This window comes from Mus musculus, chromosome 14, assembly GCF_000001635.26.
Source record: "Mus musculus strain C57BL/6J chromosome 14, GRCm38.p6 C57BL/6J".
Classification (NCBI taxonomy): domain Eukaryota; kingdom Metazoa; phylum Chordata; class Mammalia; order Rodentia; family Muridae; genus Mus; species Mus musculus.
Genome location: NC_000080.6, coordinates 123,410,297 through 123,433,076, shown reverse-complemented (window position 1 = coordinate 123,433,076; position 22,780 = coordinate 123,410,297). Strand labels below are relative to the sequence as shown.

General features: G+C 39.0%; 1 protein-coding gene across 7 annotated transcripts in view; it reads left to right on the top strand.

Moving 5' to 3' along the window:
* Nalcn (sodium leak channel, non-selective) overlaps positions 1–22,780 on the top strand; it is a 351,653-nt gene that overhangs the window by 194,254 nt on the left and 134,619 nt on the right. The gene's annotated exons all lie outside the window — the stretch shown is intronic.

Sequence of the window (22,780 nt, the reverse complement as noted above, 5' to 3'; positions counted from 1 at the left end):
CACAGCAGCAGCGGTCGCCATCTTGGTCCGGGACCCGCCGAACTTAGGAAATTAGTCTGAACAGGTGAGAGGGTGCGCCAGAGAACCTGACAGCTTCTGGAACAGGCAGAAGCACAGAGGCGCTGAGGCAGCACCCTGTGTGGGCCGGGGACAGCCGGCCACCTTCCGGACCAGAGGACAGGTGCCCGCCCGGCTGGGGAGGCGACCTAAGCCACAGCAGCAGCAGTCGCCATCTTGGTCCCGGGACTCCAAGGAACTTAGGAATTTAGTCTGCTTAGGTGAGAGTCTGTACCACCTGGGAACTGCCAAAGCAACACAGTGTCTGAGAAAGGTCCTGTTTTGGGCCTTCTTCTTCGGCCAGGAGGAGGTCCAAATACAAGATATCTGCGCACCTTCCCTGTAAGAGAGCTTGCCAGCAGAGAGTGCTCTGAGCACTGAAACTCAGAGGAGAGAATCTGTCTCCCAGGTCTGCTGATAGACGGTAACAGAATCACCAGAAGAACAATCTCTAAACAGAGTCAACTATAACTACTAACTCCAGAGATTACCAGATGGCGAAAGGTAAACGGAGGAATCTTACTAACAGGAACCAAGACCACTCACCATCACCAGAACCCAGCACACCCACTTCGCCCAGTCCAGGGAACCCCAACACACCTGAGAACCTAGACCTAGATTTAAAAGCATATCTCATGATGATGGTAGAGGACATCAAGAAGGACTTTAATAAATCACTTAAAGAAATACAGGAGAACACTGCTAAAGAGTTACAAGTCCTTAAAGAAAAACAGGAAAACACAATCAAACAGGTAGAAGTCCTTACAGAAAAAGAGGAAAAAACATACAAACAGGTGATGGAAATGAACAAAACCATACTAGACCTAAAAAGGGAAGTAGACACAATAAAGAAAACTCAAAGCGAGGCAACACTAGAGATAGAAACCCTAGGAAAGAAATCTGGAACCATAGATTTGAGCATCAGCAACAGAATACAAGAGATGGAAGAGAGAATCTCAGGTGCAGAAGATTCCATAGAGAACATCGGCACAACAATCAAAGAAAATGGAAAATGCAAAAAGATCCCAACTCAAAATATCCAGGAAATCCAGGACACAATAAGAAGACCAAACGTACGGATAATAGGAGTGGATGAGAATGAAGATTTTCAACTCAAAGGTCCAGCAAACATCTTCAACAAAATTATTGAAGAAAACTTCCCAAATCTAAAGAATGAGATGCATATGAACATACAAGAAGCCTACAGAACTCCAAATAGACTGGACCAGAAAAGAAATTCCTCCCGACACATAATAATCAGAACATCAAATGCACTAAATAAAGATAGAATACTAAAAGCAGTAAGGGAAAAAGGTCAAGTAACATATAAAGGCAAGCCTATCAGAATTACACCAGATTTTTCACCAGAGACTATGAAAGCCAGAAGAGCCTGGACAGATGTTATACAGACACTAAGAGAACACAAACTGCAGCCCAGGCTACTATACCCAGCCAAACTCTCAATTATCATAGAGGGAGAAACCAAAGTATTCCACGACAAAACCAAATTCACGCATTATCTCTCCACGAATCCAGCCCTTCAAAGGATAATAACAGAAAAAAACCAATACAAGAACGGGAACAACGCCCTAGAAAAAATAAGAAGGTAATCCCTCAACAAACCTAAAAGAAGACAGCCACAAGAACAGAATGCCACCTTTAACAACTAAAATAACAGGAAGCAACAATTACTTTTCCTTAATATCTCTTAACATCAATGGTCTCAACTCGCCAATAAAAAGACATAGACTAACAAACTGGCTACACAAACAAGACCCAACATTTTGCTGCTTACAGGAAACTCATCTCAGAGAAAAAGATAGACACTACCTCAGAATGAAAGGCTGGAAAACAATTTTCCAAGCAAATGGTATGAAGAAACAAGCAGGAGTAGCCATCCTAATATCTGATAAGATTGACTTCCAACCCAAAGTCATCAAAAAAGACAAGGAGGGACACTTCATTCTCATCAAAGGTAAAATCCTCCAAGAGGAACTCTCAATTCTGAATATCTATGCTCCAAATACAAGAGCAGCCACATTCACTAAAGAAACTTTAGTAAAGCTCAAAACACACATTGCGCCTCACACAATAATAGTGGGAGACTTCAACACACCACTTTCACCAATGGACAGATCATGGAAACAGAAACTAAACAGGGACACACTGAAACTAACAGAAGTGATGAAACAAATGGATCTGACAGATATCTACAGAACATTTTACCCTAAAACAAAAGGATATACCTTCTTCTCAGCACCTCATGGTACCTTCTCCAAAATTGACCACATAATAGGTCACAAATCAGGCCTCAACAGATTCAAAAATATTGAAATTGTCCCATGTATCCTATCAGATCACCATGCACTAAGGCTGATCTTCAATAACAAAATAAATAACAGAAAGCCAACATTCACATGGAAACTGAACAACACTCTTCTCAATGATACCTTGGTCAAGGAAGGAATAAAGAAAGAAATTAAAGACTTTTTAGAGTTTAATGAAAATGAAGCCACAACGTACCCAAACCTTTGGGACACAATGAAAGCATTTCTAAGAGGGAAACTCATAGCTATGAGTGCCTTCAAGAAAAAACGGGAGAGAGCACATACTAGCAGCTTGACAACACATCTAAAAGCTCTAGAAAAAAAGGAAGCAAATTCACCCAAGAGGAGTAGACGGCAGGAAATAATCAAACTCAGGGGTGAAATCAACCAAGTGGAAACAAGAAGAACTATTCAAAGAATTAACCAAATGAGGAGTTGGTTCTTTGAGAAAATCAACAAGATAGATAAACCCTTAGCTAGACTCACTAAAGGGCACAGGGACAAAATCCTAATTAACAAAATCAGAAATGAAAAGGGAGACATAACAACAGATCCTGAAGAAATCCAAAACACCATCAGATCCTTCTACAAAAGGCTATACTCAACAAAACTGGAAAACCTGGACGAAATGGACAAATTTCTGGACAGATACCAGGTACCAAAGTTGAATCAGGATCAAGTTGACCTTCTAAACAGTCCCATATCCCCTAAAGAAATAGAAGCAGTTATTAATAGTCTCCCAGCCAAAAAAAGCCCAGGACCAGACGGGTTTAGTGCAGAGTTCTATCAGACCTTCAAAGAAGATCTAACTCCAGTTCTGCACAAACTTTTTCACAAGATAGAAGTAGAAGGTATTCTACCCAACTCATTTTATGAAGCCACTATTACTCTGATACCTAAACCACAGAAAGATCCAACAAAGATAGAGAACTTCAGACCAATTTCTCTTATGAACATCGATGCAAAAATCCTTAATAAAATTCTCGCTAACCGAATCCAAGAACACATTAAAGCAATCATCCATCCTGACCAAGTAGGTTTTATTCCAGGGATGCAGGGATGGTTTAATATACGAAAATCCATCAATGTAATCCATTATATAAACAAACTCAAAGACAAAAACCACATGATCATCTCGTTAGATGCAGAAAAAGCATTTGACAAGATCCAACACCCATTCATGATAAAAGTTCTGGAAAGATCAGGAATTCAAGGCCAATACCTAAACATGATAAAAGCAATCTACAGCAAACCAGTAGCCAACATCAAAGTAAATGGAGAGAAGCTGGAAGCAATCCCACTAAAATCAGGGACTAGACAAGGCTGCCCACTTTCTCCCTACCTTTTCAACATAGTACTTGAAGTATTAGCCAGAGCAATTCGACAACAAAAGGAGATCAAGGGGATACAAATTGGAAAAGAGGAAGTCAAAATATCACTTTTTGCAGATGATATGATAGTATATATAAGTGACCCTAAAAATTCCAACAGAGAACTCCTAAACCTGATAAACAGCTTCGGTGAAGTAGCTGGATATAAAATTAACTCAAACAAGTCAATGGCCTTTCTCTACACAAAGAATAAACAGGCTGAGAAAGAAATTAGGGAAACAACACCCTTCTCAATAGCCACAAATAATATAAAATATCTCGGCGTGACTCTAACGAAGGAAGTGAAAGATCTGTATGATAAAAACTTCAAGTCCCTGAAGAAAGAAATTAAAGAAGATCTCAGAAGATGGAAAGATCTCCCATGCTCATGGATTGGCAGGACCAACATTGTAAAAATGGCTATCTTGCCAAAAGCAATCTACAGATTCAATGCAATCCCCATTAAAATTCCAACTCAATTCTTCAACGAATTAGAAGGAGCAATTTGCAAATTCATCTGGAATAACAAAAAACCGAGGATAGCAAAAACTCTTCTCAAGGATAAAAGAACCTCTGGTGGAATCACCATGCCTGACCTAAAGCTTTACTACAGAGCAATTGTGATAAAAACTGCATGGTACTGGTATAGAGACAGACAAGTGGACCAATGGAATAGAATTGAAGACCCAGAAATGAACCCACACACCTATGGTCACTTGATCTTCGACAAGGGAGCCAAAACCATCCAGTGGAAGAAAGACAGCATTTTCAACAATTGGTGCTGGCACAACTGGTTGTTATCATGTAGAAGAATGCGAATCGATCCATACTTATCTCCTTGTACTAAGGTCAAATCTAAGTGGATCAAGGAACTTCACATAAAACCAGAGACACTGAAACTTATAGAGGAGAAAGTGGGGAAAAGCCTTGAAGATATGGGCACAGGGGAAAAATTCCTGAACAGAACAGCAATGGCTTGTGCTGTAAGATCGAGAATTGACAAATGGGACCTAATGAAACTCCAAAGTTTCTGCAAGGCAAAAGACACTGTCTATAAGACAAAAAGGCCACCAACAGACTGGGAAAGGATCTTTACCTATCCTAAATCAGATAGGGGACTAATATCCAACATATATAAAGAACTCAAGAAGGTGGACCTCAGAAAATCAAATAACCCCCTTAAAAAATGGGGCTCAGAACTGAACAAAGAATTCTCACCTGAGGAATACCGAATGGCAGAGAAGCACCTGAAAAAATGTTCAACATCCTTAATCATCAGGGAAATGCAAATCAAAACAACCCTGAGATTCCACCTCACACCAGTGAGAATGGCTAAGATCAAAAATTCAGGTGACAGCAGATGCTGGCGAGGATGTGGAGAAAGAGGAACACTCCTCCATTGTTGGTGGGATTGCAGGCTTGTACAACCACTCTGGAAATCAGTCTGGCGGTTCCTCAGAAAATTGGACATAGTACTACCGGAGGATCCAGCAATACCTCTCCTGGGCATATATCCAGAAGAAGCCCCAACTGGTAAGAAGGACACATGCTCCACTATGTTCATAGCAGCCTTATTTATAATAGCCAGAAACTGGAAAGAACCCAGATGCCCCTCAACAGAGGAATGGATACAGAAAATGTGGTACATCTACACAATGGAGTACTACTCAGCTATTAAAAAGAATGAATTTATGAAATTCCTAGCCAAATGGATGGACCTGGAGAGCATCATCCTGAGTGAGGTAACACAATCACAAAGGAACTCACACAATATGTACTCACTGATAAGTGGATACTAGCCCAAAACCTAGGATACCCACGATATAAGATACAATTTCCTAAACACATGAAACTCAAGAAAAATGAAGACTGAAGTGTGGACACTATGCCCCTCCTTAGAAGTGGGAACAAAACACCCATGGAAGGAGTTACAGAAACAAAGTTTGGAGCTGAGATGAAAGGATGGACCATGTAGAGACTGCCATATCCAGGGATCCACCCCATAATCAGCATCCAAACGCTGACACCATTGCATATACTAGCAAGATTTTATCGAAAGGACCCAGATGTAGCTGTCTCTTGTGAGACTATGCCGGGGCCTAGCAAACACAGAAGTGGATGCTCACAGTCAGCTAATGGATGGATCACAGGGCTCCCAATGGAGGAGCTAGAGAAAGTACCCAAGGAGCTAAAGGGATCTTCAACCCTATAGGTGGAACAACATTATGAACTAACCAGTACCCCTGAGCTCTTGACTCTAGCTGCATATGTATCAAAAGATGGCCTAGTCGGCCATCACTGGAAAGAGAGGCCCATTGGACACGCAGACTTTGTGTGCCCCGGTACAGGGGAACGCCAGGGCCAAAGGGGGGGAGTGGGTGGGTAGGGGAGTGGGGGTGGGTGGGTAAGGGGGACTTTTGGTATAGCATTGGAAATGTAAATGAGCTAAATACCTAATAAAAAATGGAAAAAAAAATAAAGTCATTGAAATGATAAAAAAAAAAAAAAAAAAAAAAAAAAAAAAAAAGAAAGTCACTTATAACAAACCCAGGAACGTGGCTACAACACGATCTCGATCATACCCCCTTCTGCTTCAAAACTCAAGTCTAGGTAGCAGAAGGCTCAGCATGAAGCACCTGCTTTATTAGTCTGCTTGCTTTCTGTCTGCGAACCCTGTGACTTACACTATTTATTCAATAAAATCCTCAAAGGAGCCAACTGCACCAAAAGACAGTTTATAGTATCTGTTAGTTCTGAAACACTCATTGTAACCTTCCTCTGTAATTTTTGTAGGTAATATGAAGTCCCAAGAAAGTCAACTGAAATATGTATTATACAAAATGAAGTTTTCCAAATGAATGCTATTATCATCTTAATAGTTTACAAAATAGTAGACATTTGTAGTTAAAAGACAACTTAGATGAAATAAAATATTCATGCTTTACATTCAGAATATAAAATAAGCACAGCATATATAGTGTCGAGCTTTCAAAATCGTACATCTTAGCGAAAGTAATGCTTTCTCTAAACTATAGTTATCTTAGATAATTTTGAGCTTTATAAATGGGTAATCAAATTTTATGAGCATAAAAAATTTAAATCATAAACAGTATACAGGAATAGTATATTTAAACCAGTGCACCAGACAGGTTCTTCCCCCTGGGTAGCAATATCATTGAGACAAATTTCCAAGTTAATATATAAAACATTATCCATATTGTTCTTTAATGTTCATAAAATATTCATTTTTACTTTCTTTTCTCCTAAAAGCAATCGTCACAGAATGACAATATGAGTATGTATTTGGTGAAGCTGCCCTCCAGATGCTAAGGGCTTTGCCTGGACACACTAGGCCTTTGGCAACTGAATCTCTTTCAGTGCTCACAAATGGCAAAGCCAACCAGTGGCATTCACCCTTTTTTCTCTACAGACTCCCAAAGCATCAGGTTTCTACTCTTAGCCTACCCTATATTTTGACTACAGTCCTTCCTCTGTTCCTTCTAAGAAGGGCATCTTTTGAGAATGAGGCCTATGAGAGCCTGCTTTCCTGTGATATGGCTTACCCAACTGTGCCCTAGGTGTTCAAGGACAGCAAGGCAGGATTAAATTCACCTCAGAGCTGAGATTTTTTTTTCCTGAGGGCTTGAAGGAAAAAATAAAAACAAAAAATCATGAGATGGAATTTGGAATTAAACAGATTATGAAATTCCACCTAAACCAGAGGAGGGATTTGAAATAAAAAAGAAGTCAATTCAGTTTTAATTCATATTTCAAATCTATAGTATTTATGAACATATATAACAAGTCAGTTCAGCCAGTTAGAGACTGTTCTCTCAGCTTTTATAAGCTGTGAGATATTAATATGCTAAACACCATTTTCATGATTTTTTCTTAACCTCTTTCTCTCCAACAGCTCTTTATGTTTTTACTTACAATTTTACCAAGCTACGTAATTTTTAGAAAATTAGTCACAACATTAGATAAGTCAAATTTTTCTATAAGTAATGTCATTTTAAATATTGTTACTTTTGGGTGATCAGGTAAATTTGAAACAAAAGGCCATAAATAACAAAATAACCAGATGTTAGCAAAATATTAAAGGCTCATGAGCTCTTTGGGTTTCTCAGAAGATAAACTCTTCTGTAAATTACCACTATTTGGAAAGAAAGAAGCAAGGAAATTGAGTAGGTGAATAATTAAGGCAATTATACTCAAAGGAGATGTCACTTGGGCACTCAGAGAATCCCACCAAATCAAGTCTATTTTAGGGCTGTCTGGTAGTAAGAAACAGCAGGGATGCTCTCAGTAAATGGTTGCCTACTATAGAAGTTGTCAAGTAGATTTCATTTTGAAAGGAAATCTTTCACAGAGAGAAAAAGAGAGACAGGGCAGCAGAGAGTGAGACAGAGTGAGACAGAGAGCGAGAAAGAGAGAGAGAGAGAGACAGAGAGACAGAGAGACAGAGAGACAGAGAGACAGAGAGAGAGAGAGAGAGAGTTTAAAGGATAAAGAAAATCAGTGCAAGTAAATTGTAAGTTGCACAAGGATAATGCAGGCTATATTTCTTTCCACATTGTAAATCTTAATGTGCATATTTTAAGAGCAAAAAGTATATGTATACATACATGTACTTCAATTTAAGCAACAAACAATTCAGTAAATGCTAATTTATAATATGTGTCCACATAAATGTTCAGAGTATCATCATTATACATGGTAGCCTCCAAAAGTGCCAGCACCCTTAAATATTCAAAATTGACGAGTAGATAAATTGTGATGTCTATTTGAGATTTTATTGGGCAATAAAAGGAAATGAAGTGCAAGAGTGTACCATTGTGGAGGGACTCTGCATTTGTGGCATATTATTACATTTATACATAATGTCCAGAATAAACAAATCCTCAGAAACAGGAAGCAAACTGACAGCTGCTGAGTGGTGGAGTTAAAAAGAATAGGAAGTATTTATTTCCCTTTTTCTTTAATAGCTTAGAAGGTGACAATGATTGAGTAACATAAAAATGTTGTAAAATGAACAAGTACCTAATTACATACTTTACAAGGTGGGCTTTTTACCTGGTACAAATTAGTCACAATCTAGGTGTTGTCCACACTACCTTCTTTGACTATTTGTCTATATTTAACTCAATTTGATACCCACCGATACTAAATTACCCAAATATGTATCAGGTCATCAAAGTTCAAATGTCATCCATTATATCTTATAAAGAGGTTAATAACAGCTTTGCCAGGTCTGAGTAGATGTTGTTAGGCTATGTATTTCACCATTAGACACTTACTTTATCTCGAAGAATGGAAGAAGTACTTTGGGTTAGAAGTTGATATTTGGAGCTTGATATAGAAAATGATGCTACAGCATCATCTACCATAAATGTACCTGTACACATAATAAACACCAACATTTTAAATGTTGGGTTTAAATGTTGTTAGGAACAAGAAATTAGAATCCCTGTTTTGTTTTGTTTTGTTTTTTCCTTTCCATCCCTATTTGGTATTCTCATTTGTATTTAAGTCTTCTAATCTCTGTTAATAAGCAGAAAAGTTAACAATAGACCTACCTCTACTTATGCAGAAATTCCACTTCCTCTGGACATCATCACATCTCTCAATGACTCTGCAATTACCCTCTATTGCACCTCCATACCTACATAGAAAATATCATTTCTTCACTTACCTCTTAGTCTAATAACAATGTGATTTTTTCTCTATAATTTCCATTTTAAATTCATGTAAGACAGTTTTTGTTGATTTAGTTTTTCAGTGAATGGGTAGAGCTGCTGGATCTACCTTCATAGTTCACTTCATGTACAACTTGGACTAGTCTTTAGTCAACTGCTCAATCCTGGTTCACTTAGCAGCATGTGGGTACCTGAAGTTTATAATGACTAACCTGTATATAGTCTTGTTTAATTTGAGGCTTTGATTATGCTTATGGAGTATAAAGAGGTAAAACAACAAGGGAAAGAAAAACCATAGATAGTATTCGCCTAAAGTATCAAAAATAGCAAACAGATTAACAATTGACTTAAAAAGTAACACCAAAAATTTCACACAGGAAGGTCTACAGTTTCATACCATTTTATCTGAGTAAAAATCAGTATGGAGAAAGGATAGTAGTTCTCTAAGAGAGAATTAGAGAGATGTCTAGGTCCATCTCATCGCCTCGGCTTGTCTTTTGGAAAGATTAAGAAGGGTTGGAAAAGAAAATCCTAAATATATACTGATCTCAAAAATCATTCATTCTGAGGAGATTCCAAATGGGGAGTTCTATATAGAACCCTGGAAAAATACAAGAACCTCTGAATTGTAGAAGTCATTTACTTAGAGTAGGATACACACACACACACACACACACACACACACACACAAACACACACACATGTGTGTGTGTGTTTGTGTGTGTGTGTATAATTTTTTAAAAATTAAAGATAAAATTAACAACTTTCAAAAATGAATACTTTCTCATAATAAGATAATTTTCTATTATAAAAGCAAAAATGTCATATCATGTAAGAATGAAAAAAATAAAAAGATTCTATAAGGGAATAGGAGGCTTAGAACAGAGGGATTGGGGAAACTCCAGAACTGAACTTTCCTCTGAATACAGAGAACCAAACCCAGAAGAAGCCCATTATCTGAATCCTCAACTAAACTCCTGGACCAAGAGTGAAGATTGAAGATAGGTCAGAGAACTTGAAGAAGGGAACATCAGGGACTGATTTGTTCTTGCTGCAGTAAAATTCCCTAGGTGTACCTAGATTAAAGAAGTTCTACAGTCTGATGTTCCCAGAGTCTTTACCCACAGCTTTAGACAATGCTTTTCATCCTGCAAGCCCTTCTGGGAGAGCAAAACAGAGAGAAGAAATCCAGGTGAAACACAGAAGCAGGGCTCTACAATCATGGGTGGGGTTTTGGCAGCACATTTCAATGTTACACTGGAGAGGATAAGAGACCAAAATAAGGAACTTGAAATGCAAATCATACCAACTATGGAACAGGTCTCAGAAGCAATTAGCCCAAATTAGAACAGGCAGTGAGACAACTCCAGGAAACAGATCTGCAAGAATAGGATTCAGATGGCTTCCAGGTAATTGGAGGTTCTAAAAAGAACAAGCAATATCATAGTAGAAATAGCCTCAATTCCAAGTAGTGGATAAATTGTGTGAGAATCTGGTAGTCTTCATAGTTAAAAGAATGCATTTCTTTTTCCAATAAAGCATATGAATAATCCCAGAATAAACAGAACCAAAAAAATAGGCAGTTGAGTGATATGAATAAATGGGGCCAGATTCCAATCAATGGAAAGAAAGAAAGGAGCTCTGAACCTTGACCTTTTGTTACTGTACTGCTTTGATATCTCAGCTCTGAAGTTGGGGACTGGAGGAATCTTAGTATATCACCTGGCTCAACAGTGAACTAACATTATCTTCCTAGTCAACATATTAAATTATTAAATACCGATCTATTATCAGCTTATCAAAACCTAACAAAAAAAAATTATCAAACCCAAGGATGTGACTGTATGAAGGAAAGAGACAAAGTGTAGCAGTAAAAGTGGTAACAAGATGAGTGTCTTCAGCTTGCACAGAGAGGTTGGGCTCTTCTGGGTTGACAGAGCAAACACACAGACGTTTCAGTACAAAATTGTGGAAAGGTCGGGGAAATGGGGAGTTGCCTAGTGCGAACTAAGTGTTCCTGTTTCTTAATATCTCTCTCAGTGTGAAGGGAATAAGTCAGGACATACTGAATAGGGACCTAGGTAGCATCAAGAGAAGTGTGAACTTGATTTAAGAATGATGACCCGAGGGAAAACCAGCAGAGCTATGATATTCACACATGAGATTGTCACTTTGTTTTTGTTAAGAAACCCATCATAATGTTATGTTTTATTGTTGTTGTTGTTATTGTTACTTACAGTTTAAATCCTAAGCTATCACCTTGATTATATTTTTGAAAAATAACATTAAACACAAATTCACTAGAAATGAGCAGGGATTACACAAGAAGAGATTTTTTTTTTCAAAATCATAAAAGTAGGATTAGTAAGTAGAAATAAATACCTTTTCCTACACTGAAACTAATTTGAGAACATTTTCAATTTTTTTATTAAATAATCTGTGACAACAGTGAATGAATACCAGGTATTTTAGGAAAAACACATAAATGAAATTTTGATAATAAGGGGTTTTGAAGAGGGATTAATAATCTACCAGCTATTAAAATATACAATTACTAATCAATTTAGCAATGAACTAGAATGATGGAAAAAGGATAGAAAAATAATAGAACCATAACTATGTGAGTAGACAATGTATGATAAATGATATTTCAAGTTGTGAAAAAAGATGGATCCACTCAATTACCTTGTTCCCAATCAACTAATTACCTATTGTAAAGAAAGAATAAAAATTAATCTCTGTCTTGCTGCATATTTTATAATAATTTTAAGATTTTTAACTGGCCCAGGAGCTGTCTCAGATTTGACATATTCAATATAATAAACTGTAAAACGATTGTATAATGCCATGGATGAATACATATTGCAGTGAACAAGGAAGGAATGTCAATTAAAGCATGTAGGGATTTTAAAGTTACATTTGCAGATACATATGGCAGCTTTGTTGTGTTTTTCAGGCATGCTAAGCATGATCTCCTATCATTCTACATTCCTAGCCTTCAGCTTTATTTCTCCAGTACACCTTTTTTTTTTTTTTTCATTCTCTGCTTTCTTGGTCATCTTCATTTTCTTCCATTTTGTTTGTAAATGTTTTAGGAAATAGCACCGTGCTTACTGCTCTCAGTTCCACCATATCAAACCTTCATGATCCACTACTGATTTTTTTTTGAAACATAAGCTAAGCAGGTTCCTCCAGGTACATGGGTCTTAACCACAAATTTTCAGTGAGAGGATTTGACTCCTGGTCTCAAACTCTGTTTCCTTAGCTTTTAAGCTCCAATGCACACACAAATCCTATTTTTCCAAAAGCTTTGCTCTCAGAAATAATGCATGAACTTCTGCATGAGTTTTTCAGAGATAAAGGTTTTTTCCCAAGACCCTGAAAAGAATAGCAGAATAACCTTACTCTCCCACCCTTGCTGTCTCACAGCAGTGAGTCACAATCCCACAGTTCCATGCTCCTGGGTATATATTGCACACATAAAAGCTGGATGTCGTCCACACGGGACTCCCCACGGGACCCTAAGACCTCTGGTGAGTGGACCACAGTGCCTGCCCCAATCCAATCGCGCGGAACTTGAGACTGCGGTACATAGGGAAGCAGGCTACCCGGGCCCGATCTGGGGCACAAGTCCCTTCTGCTCGACTCGAGACTCGAGCCCCGGGCTACCTTGACAGCAGAGTCTTGCCCAACACCCGCAAGGGCCCACACGGGACTCCCCACGGGACGCTAAGACCTCTGATGAGTGGAACACAGCGCCTACCCCAATCCAATCGCGTGGAACTTGAGACTGCGGTACATAGGGAAGCAGGCTACCCGGGCTTGATCTGGGGCACAAACCCCTTCCACTCCACTCGAGCCCCGGCTACCTTGCCAGCTGAGTCGCCTGACACCCGCAAGGGCCCACACAGGATTCCACACGTGATCCTAAGACCTCTAGTGAGTGGAACACAACTTCTGCCAGGAGTCTGGTTCGAACACCAGATATCTGGGTACCTGCCTTGCAAGAAGAGAGCTTGCCTGCAGAGAATACTCTGCCCACTGAAACTAAGGAGAGTGCTACCCTCCAGGTCTGCTCATAGAGGCTAACAGAGTCACCTGAAGAACAAGCTCTTAACAGTGACAACTAAAACAGCTAGCTTCAGAGATTACCAGATGGCGAAAGGCAAACGTAAGAATCCTACTAACAGAAATCAAGACCACTCACCATCATCAGAACGCAGCACTCCCACCCCACCTAGTCCTGGGCACCCCAACACAACCGAAAATCTAGACCCAGATTTAAAAACATTTCTCATGATGATGATAGAGGACATCAAGAAGGACTTTCATAAGTCACTTAAAGATTTACAGGAGAGCACTGCTAAAGAGTTACAGGCTCTTAAAGAAAAGCAGGAAAACACAGCTAAACAGGTGATGGAAATGAACAAAACCATACTAGAACTAAAAGGGGAAGTAGACACAATAAAGAAAACCCAAAGCGAGGCAACGCTGGAGATAGAAACCCTAGGAAAGAGATCTGGAACCATAGATGCGAGCATCAGCAACAGAATACAAGAAATGGAAGAGAGAATCTCAGGTGCAGAAGATTCCATAGAGAACATCGACACAACAGTCAAAGAAAATACAAAATGCAAAAGGATCCTAACTCAAAACATCCAGGTAATCCAGGACACAATGAGAAGACCAAACCTACGGATAATAGGAATTGATGAGAATGAAGATTTTCAACTTAAAGGGCCAGCTAATATCTTCAACAAAATAATAGAAGAAAACTTCCCAAACATAAAAAAAGAGATGCCCATGATCATACAAGAAGCATACCGAACTCCAAATAGACTGGACCAGAAAAGAAATTCCTCCCGACACATAATAATCAGAACAACAAATGCACTAAATAAAGATAGAATATTAAAAGCAGTAAGGGAGAAAGGTCAAGTAACATATAAAGGAAGGCCTATCAGAATTACACCAGACTTTTCACCAGAGACTATGAAAGCCAGAAGAGCCTGGACAGATGTTATACAGACACTAAGAGAACACAAATGCCAGCCCAGGCTACTATACCCGGCCAAACTCTCAATTACCATAGATGGAGAAACCAAAGTATTCCACGACAAAACCAAGTTCACACAATATCTTTCCACGAATCCAGCCCTTCAAAGGATAATAACAGAAAAGAAGCAATACAAGGACGGAAATCACGCCCTAGAACAACCAAGAAAGTAATCATTCAACAAACCAAAAAGAAGACAGCCACAAGAACAGAATGCCAACTCTAACAACAAAAATAAAAGGGAGCAACAATTACTTTTCCTTAATATCTCTTAATATCAATGGACTCAATTCCCCAATAAAAAGACAAAGACTAACAGACTGGCTACACAAACAGGACCCAACATTCTGCTGCTTACAGGAAACCCATCTCAGGGAAAAAGACAGACACTACCTCAGAGTGAAAGGCTGGAAAACAATTTTCCAAGCAAATGGACTGAAGAAACAAGCTGGAGTAGCCATTTTAATATCGGATAAAATCGACTTCCAACCCAAAGTTATCAAAAAAGACAAGGAGGGACACTTCATACTCATCAAAGGTAAAATCCTCCAAGAGGAACTCTCAATTCTGAATATCTACGCACCAAATGCAAGGGCAGCCACATTCATTAGAGACACTTTAGTAAAGCTCAAAGCATACATTGCACCTCACACAATAATAGTGGGAGACTTCAACACACCACTTTCTTCAAAGGACAGATCGTGGAAACAGAAACTAAACAGGGACACAGTGAAACTAACAGAAGTTATGAAACAAATGGACCTGACAGATATCTACAGAACATTTTATCCTAAAACAAAAGGATATACCTTCTTCTCAGCACCTCACGGGACCTTCTCCAAAATTGACCATATAATTGGTCACAAAACAGGCCTCAATAGATACAAAAATATTGAAATTGTCCCATGTATCCTATCAGACCACCATGGCCTAAGACTGATCTTCAATAACAACATAAATAATGGAAAGCCAACATTCACGTGGAAACTGAATAACACTCTTCTCAATGATACCTTGGTCAAGGAAGGAATAAAGAAAGAAATTAAAGACGTTTTAGATGTTAATGAAAATGAAGCCACAACGTACCCAAACCTATGGGACACAATGAAAGCATTTCTAAGAGGGAAACTCATAGCACTGAGTGCCTCCAAGAAGAAACGGGAGACAGCACATACTAGCAGCTTGACAACACATCTAAAAGCCCTAGAAAAAAAGGAAGCAAATTCACCCAAGAGGAGTAGACGGCAGGAAATAATCAAACTCAGGGGTGAAATCAACCAAGTAGAAACAAGAAGAACTATTCAAAGAATTAACCAAACGAGCAGTTGGTTCTTTGAGAAAATCAACAAGATAGATAAACCCTTAGCTAGACTCACTAAAGGGCACAGGGACAAAATCCTAATTAACAAAATCAGAAATGAAAAGGGAGACATAACGACAGATCCTGAAGAAATCCAAAACACCATCAGATCCTTCTACAAAAGGCTATACTCAACAAAACTGGAAAACCTGGACGAAATGGACAAATTTCTGGACAGATACCAGGTACCAAAGTTGAATCAGGATCAAGTTGACCATCTAAACAGTCCCATATCACCTAAAGAAATAGGAGCAGTTATTAATAGTCTCCCAACCAAAAAAAGCCCAGGACCAGATGGGTTTAGTGCAGAGTTCTATCAGACCTTCAAAGAAGATCTAATTCCAATTCTGCACAAACTATTTCACAAAATAGAAGTAGAAGGTACTCTACCCAACTCATTTTATGAAGCCACTATTACTCTGATACCTAAACCACAGAAAGATCCAACAAAGATAGAGAACTTCAGACCAATTTCTCTTATGAATATCGATGCAAAAATCCTCAATAAAATTCTCGCTAACCGAATCCAAGAACACATTAAAGCAATCATCCATCCTGACCAAGTAGGTTTTATTCCAGGGATGCAGGGATGGTTTAATATACGAAAATCCATCAATGTAATCCATTATATAAACAAACTCAAAGACAAAAACCACATGATCATCTCGTTAGATGCAGAAAAAGCATTTGACAAGATCCAACACCCATTCATGATAAAAGTTTTGGAAAGATCAGGAATTCAAGGCCCATACCTAAACACGATAAAAGCAATCTACAGCAAACCAGTAGCCAACATCAAAGTAAATGAAGAGAAGCTGGAAGCAATCCCACTAAAATCAGGAACTAGACAAGGCTGCCCACTTTCTCCCTATCTTTTCAACATAGTACTTGAAGTATTAGCCAGAGCAATTCGACAACAAAAGGAGATCAAGGGGATACAAATTGGAAAAGAGGAAGTCAAAATATCACTTTTTGCAGATGATATGATAGTATATATAAGTGACCCTAAAAATTCTACCAGAGAACTCCTAAACCTGATAAACAGCTTCGGTGAAGTAGCTGGATATAAAATAAACTCAAACAAGTCAATGGCCTTTCTCTATACAAAGAATAAACAGGCTGAGAAAGAAATTAGGGAAACAACACCCTTCTCAATAGTCACAAATAATATAAAATATCTTGGCGTGACTCTAACTAAGGAGGTGAAAGATCTGTATGATAAAAACTTCAAATCTCTGAAGAAAGAAATTAAAGAAGATCTCAGAAGATGGAAAGATCTCCCATGCTCATGGATTGGCAGGATCAACATTGTAAAAATGGCTATCTTGCCAAAAGCAATCTACAGATTCAATGCAATCCCCATCAAAATTCCAACTCAATTCTTCAACGAATTGGAAGGAGCAATTTGCAAATTTGTCTGGAATAACAAAAAACCTAGGATAGCAAAAAGTCTTCTCAAGGATAAAAGAACTTCTGGCGGAATCACCATGCCAGACCTAAAGCTTTACTACAGAGCAATTGTGATAAAAACTGCATGGTACTGGTATAGAGACAGACAAGTAGACCAATGGAATAGAATTGAAGATCCAGAAATGAACCCACACACCTATGGTCACTTGATCTTCGACAAGGGAGCTAAAACCATCCAGTGGAAGAAAGACAGCATTTTCTTTTTTTTTTTTTTTTTTTTTCCATTTTTTATTAGGTATTAAGCTCATTTACATTTCCAATGCTATACCAAAAGTCCCCCTTACCCACCCACCCCCACTCCCCTACCCACCCACTCCCCCCCTTTGGCCCTGGCGTTCCCCTGTACTGGGGCACACAGAGTCTGCGTGTCCAATGGGCCTCTCTTTCCAGTGATGGCCGACTAGGCCATCTTTTGATACATATGCAGCTAGAGTCAAGAGCTCAGGGGTACTGGTTAGTTCATAATGTTGTTCCACCTATAGGGTTGAAGATCCCTTTAGCTCCTTGGGTACTTTCTCTAGCTCCTCCATTGGGAGCCCTGTGATCCATCCATTAGCTGACTGTGAGCATCCACTTCTGTGTTTGCTAGGCCCCGGCATAGTCTCACAAGAGACAGCTACATCTGGGTCCTTTCGATAAAATCTTGCTAGTATATGCAATGGTGTCAGCGTTTGGATGCTGATTATGGGGTGGATCCCTGGATATGGCAGTCTCTACATGGTCCATCCTTTCATCTCAGCTCCAAACTTTGTTTCTGTAACTCCTTCCATGGGTGTTTTGTTCCCACTTCTAAGGAGGGGCATAGTGTCCACACTTCAGTCTTCATTTTTCTTGAGTTTCATGTGTTTAGGAAATTGTATCTTATATCGTGGGTATCCTAGGTTTTGGGCTAGTATCCACTTATCAGTGAGTACATATTGTGTGAGTTCCTTTGTGATTGTGTTACCTCACTCAGGATGATGCTCTCCAGGTCCATCCATTTGGCTAGGAATTTCATAAATTCATTCTTTTTAATAGCTGAGTAGTACTCCATTGTGTAGATGTACCACATTTTCTGTATCCATTCCTCTGTTGAGGGGCATCTGGGTTCTTTCCAGTTTCTGGCTATTATAAATAAGGCTGCTATGAACATAGTGGAGCATGTGTCCTTCTTACCAGTTGGGGCTTCTTCTGGATATATGCCCAGGAGAGGTATTGCTGGATCCTCCGGTAGTACTATGTGCAATTTTCTGAGGAACCGCCAGACTGATTTCCAGAGTGGTTGTACAAGCCTGCAATTCCACCAACAATGGAGGAGTGTTCCTCTTTCTCCACATCCTCGCCAGCATCTGCTGTCACCTGAATTTTTGATCTTAGCCATTCTCACTGGTGTGAGGTGGAATCTCAGGGTTGTTTTGATTTGCATTTCCCTGATGATTAAGGATGTTGAACATTTTTTCAGGTGCTTCTCTGCCATTCGGTATTCCTCAGGTGAGAATTCCTTGTTCAGTTCTGAGCCCCATTTTTTAAGGGGGTTATTTGATTTTCTGAGGTCCACCTTCTTGAGTTCTTTATATATGTTGGATATTAGTCCCCTATCTGATTTAGGATAGGTAAAGATCCTTTCCCAGTCTGTTGGTGGTCTTTTTGTCTTATAGACAGTGTCTTTTGCCTTGCAGAAACTTTGGAGTTTCATTAGGTCCCATTTGTCAATTCTCGATCTTACAGCACAAGCCATTGCTGTTCTGTTCAGGAATTTTTCCCCTGTGCCCATATCTTCAAGGCTTTTCCCCACTTTCTCCTCTATAAGTTTCAGTGTCTCTGGTTTTATGTGAAGTTCCTTGATCCACTTAGATTTGACCTTAGTACAAGGAGATAAGTATGGATCGATTCGCATTCTTCTACACGATAACAACCAGTTGTGCCAGCACCATTTGTTGAAAATGCTGTCTTTCTTCCACTGGATGGTTTTGGCTCCCTTGTCGAAGATCAAGTGACCATAGGTGTGTGGGTTCATTTCTGGGTCTTCAATTCTATTCCATTGGTCCACTTGTCTGGAAAGACAGCATTTTCAACAATTGGTGCTGGCACAACTGGTTGTTATCGTGTAGAAGAATGCGAATCGATCCATACTTATCTCCTTGTACTAAGGTCAAATCTAAGTGGATCAAGGAACTTCACATAAAACCAGAGACACTGAAACTTATAGAGGAGAAAGTGGGGAAAAGCCTTGAAGATATGGGCACAGGGGAAAAATTCCTGAACAGAACAGCAATGGCTTGTGCTGTAAGATCGAGAATCGACAAATGGGACCTAATGAAACTCCAAAGTTTCTGCAAGGCAAAAGACACCGTCAATAAGACAAAAAGACCACCAACAGATTGGGAAAGGATCTTTACCTATCCTAAATCAGATAGGGGACTAATATCCAACATATATAAAGAACTCAAGAAGGTGGACTTCAGAAAATCAAATAACCCCATTAAAAAATGGGGCTCAGAACTGAACAAAGAATTCTCACCTGAGGAATACCGAATGGCAGAGAAGCACTTGAAAAAATGTTCAACATCCTTAATCATCAGGGAAATGCAAATCAAAACAACCCTGAGATTCCACCTCACACCAGTGAGAATGGCTAAGATCAAAAATTCAGGTGACAGCAGATGCTGGCGAGGATGTGGAGAAAGAGGAACACTCCTCCATTGTTGGTGGGAGTGCAGGCTTGTACAACCACTCTGGAAATCCGTCTGGCGGTTCCTCAGAAAACTGGACATAGTACTACCGGAGGATCCAGCAATACCTCTCCTGGGCATATATCCAGAAGATGCCCCAACAGGTAAGAAGGACACATGCTCCACTATGTTCATAGCAGCCTTATTTATAATAGCCAGAAGCTGGAAAGAACCTAGATGCCCCTCAACAGAGGAATGGATACAGAAAATGTGGTACATCTACACAATGGAGTACTACTCAGCTATTAAAAAGAATGAATTTATGAAATTCCTAGCCAAATGGATGGACCTGGAGGGCATCATCCTGAGTGAGGTAACACATTCACAAAGAAACTCACACAATATGTATTCACTGATAAGTGGATATTAGCCCCAAACCTAGGATACCCAAGATATAAGATATAATTTGCTAAACACATGAAACTCAAGAAGAATGAAGACTGAAGTGTGGACACTATGCCCCTCCTTAGATTTGGGAACAAAACACCCATGGAAGGAGTTATAGAGACGGAGTTTGGAGCTGAGATGAAAGGATGGACCATGTAGAGACTGCCATAGCCAGGGATCCACCCCATAATCAGCATCCAAACGCTGACACCATTGCATACACTAGCAAGATTTTATTGAAAGGACGCAGATGTAGCTGTCTCTTGTGAGACTATGCCGGGGCCCAGCAAACACAGAAGTGGATGCTCACAGTCAGCTAATGGATGGATCATAGGGCTCCCAATGGAGGAGCTAGAGAAAGTAGCCAAGGAGCTAAAGGGATCTGCAACCCTATAGGTGGAACAACATTATGAGCTAACCAGTACCCCGGAGCTCTTGACTCTAGCTGCATATATATCAAAAGATGGCCTAGTCGGCCATCACTGGAAAGAGAGGCCCATTGGACTTGCAAACTTTATATGCCCCAGTACAGGGGAATACCAGGGCCAAAAAGGGGGAGTGGGTGGGCAGGGGAGTGGGGGTGGGTGGATATGGGGGACTTTTGGTATAGCATTGGAAATGTAAATGAGTTAAATCCCTAATAAAAAATGGAAAAAAAAAAAAAACAAATTCGGAGCAAAAAAAAAAAAAAAGCTGGATGTCGTAGTATGTGTAAACACATAGGTTAGTTTGTGACCAAGACACATGAAAGGTAGACCTAGATTTATGGTCTCAAACTTCCAGGGACGATACCTGTTAGGCATAATGACAAGTTATGTTGTTACTTTGGGAGAAAGAAAGCCACATCCAATATAATTTGTGTTGCTCCTGTGAACATTGTGACATGTTTTGCTGTTGGGTCTGGAATGTCCATAAGCTTTCTCAATGGCAGCAACTTTGTGGGGAGAATACAGCAATCAGATTTTTTTGTGTGTGTACTGTCTTGACAAACTCAAGAGAAATATTCCACAGTGAACACAGGATATGTAGGGGGAAAATGGCCCCCTCAAGATTCACTTAATGTGAGGGGGCAAGCCTGAAGACCTGAGTTCAATCCCTGAGATCTACGTGCTAGGAGAGACTCCAAGAGTTATCCTATGACCTCCAGACGCACACCATGGCACTTGCACCCCTGTACATCAAATAAATAAATAAATAAATAAATAAATAAATAAATAAATAAATATAATTTTTAAAGTTTATTTAAGAAGTATTTTCTGTTCAAATGTGCCTACTGTCTTCTGAGCATTAAAATTAATACTTTGGCAAAAAGCTATTTTGTTCATGGCAAGGAAATACTCTGAGACACCAACTATAGTTCGGCCTAAAAGTGGCAGATGCCAGATTTCCTGAACGCAGAGGAATCATACCTGGGCACTACTTCTACTAGCATAAAAAATGTTAGAATGAATTTGACCCAATATGGTACCACCTTTGAGCCTGATTCTTTAAAAAGAAAGGCTATATTAGATTACCTGTAGAGTCCCTTAACTTTGGGATCCTATCAGTCAGGTTTTTATCCTGACTTCAAGACATCTGGCTATTATCTTGAACTTCAGTTCCTAAAACCTTAATACCCTATTTATGGTTTCTTCTACTGAAGACTCTAAAAACATTTGTACAAAGTCAACTTTTTCCAGACATGATCATAAAGACTTATTACAAAGTATATACTAACCACTAATATGTGTAGGACGCATAGTCATATACCTAACTAGAAAGATGTTTAAAAAAAAACAAAAAACAAAAAACAGCCAAAGTTCTGTGCTAACAAGATAAACCTTTTTAGCAAGACTGGCTTTCTTGGCATGTCCTAGTATTTAATCTTCACTTCTTCTGTAATCTTGACTCTGTCCCTTAAATCCAATAGATAGATAGATAGATAGATAGATAGATAGATAGATAGATAGATAGATAGATATGGATATGGATAAGGATATGGATATGGATATAGATATAGATATAGATATATAATCTTTTTCACATTCCCAGCCTGTCAGCATACCTTAGAAAATTTTCTTTTTCATAATGAATCACATTCTTCTGATGTGGTAGCTTAAATCATTTGATAAATGGATACTATGCAAACAAAATTAAGGTTATTCTCTTATATGCTTTAGACAATGCATTCCTCTTTTAAAATAATACATTTCTATTAGAACATTGGGAAACTTAATCTGTTGGGAATGATAAAATAATTTGCTGAAAAGGAAGAAAAATAAACTCAGTATAAGCAAAGGTAGAGAATTTTTTGTTTCTGAATAGTACTTACCCCTAACAAAGAAAATTTTAACTAAAAGTAATTAG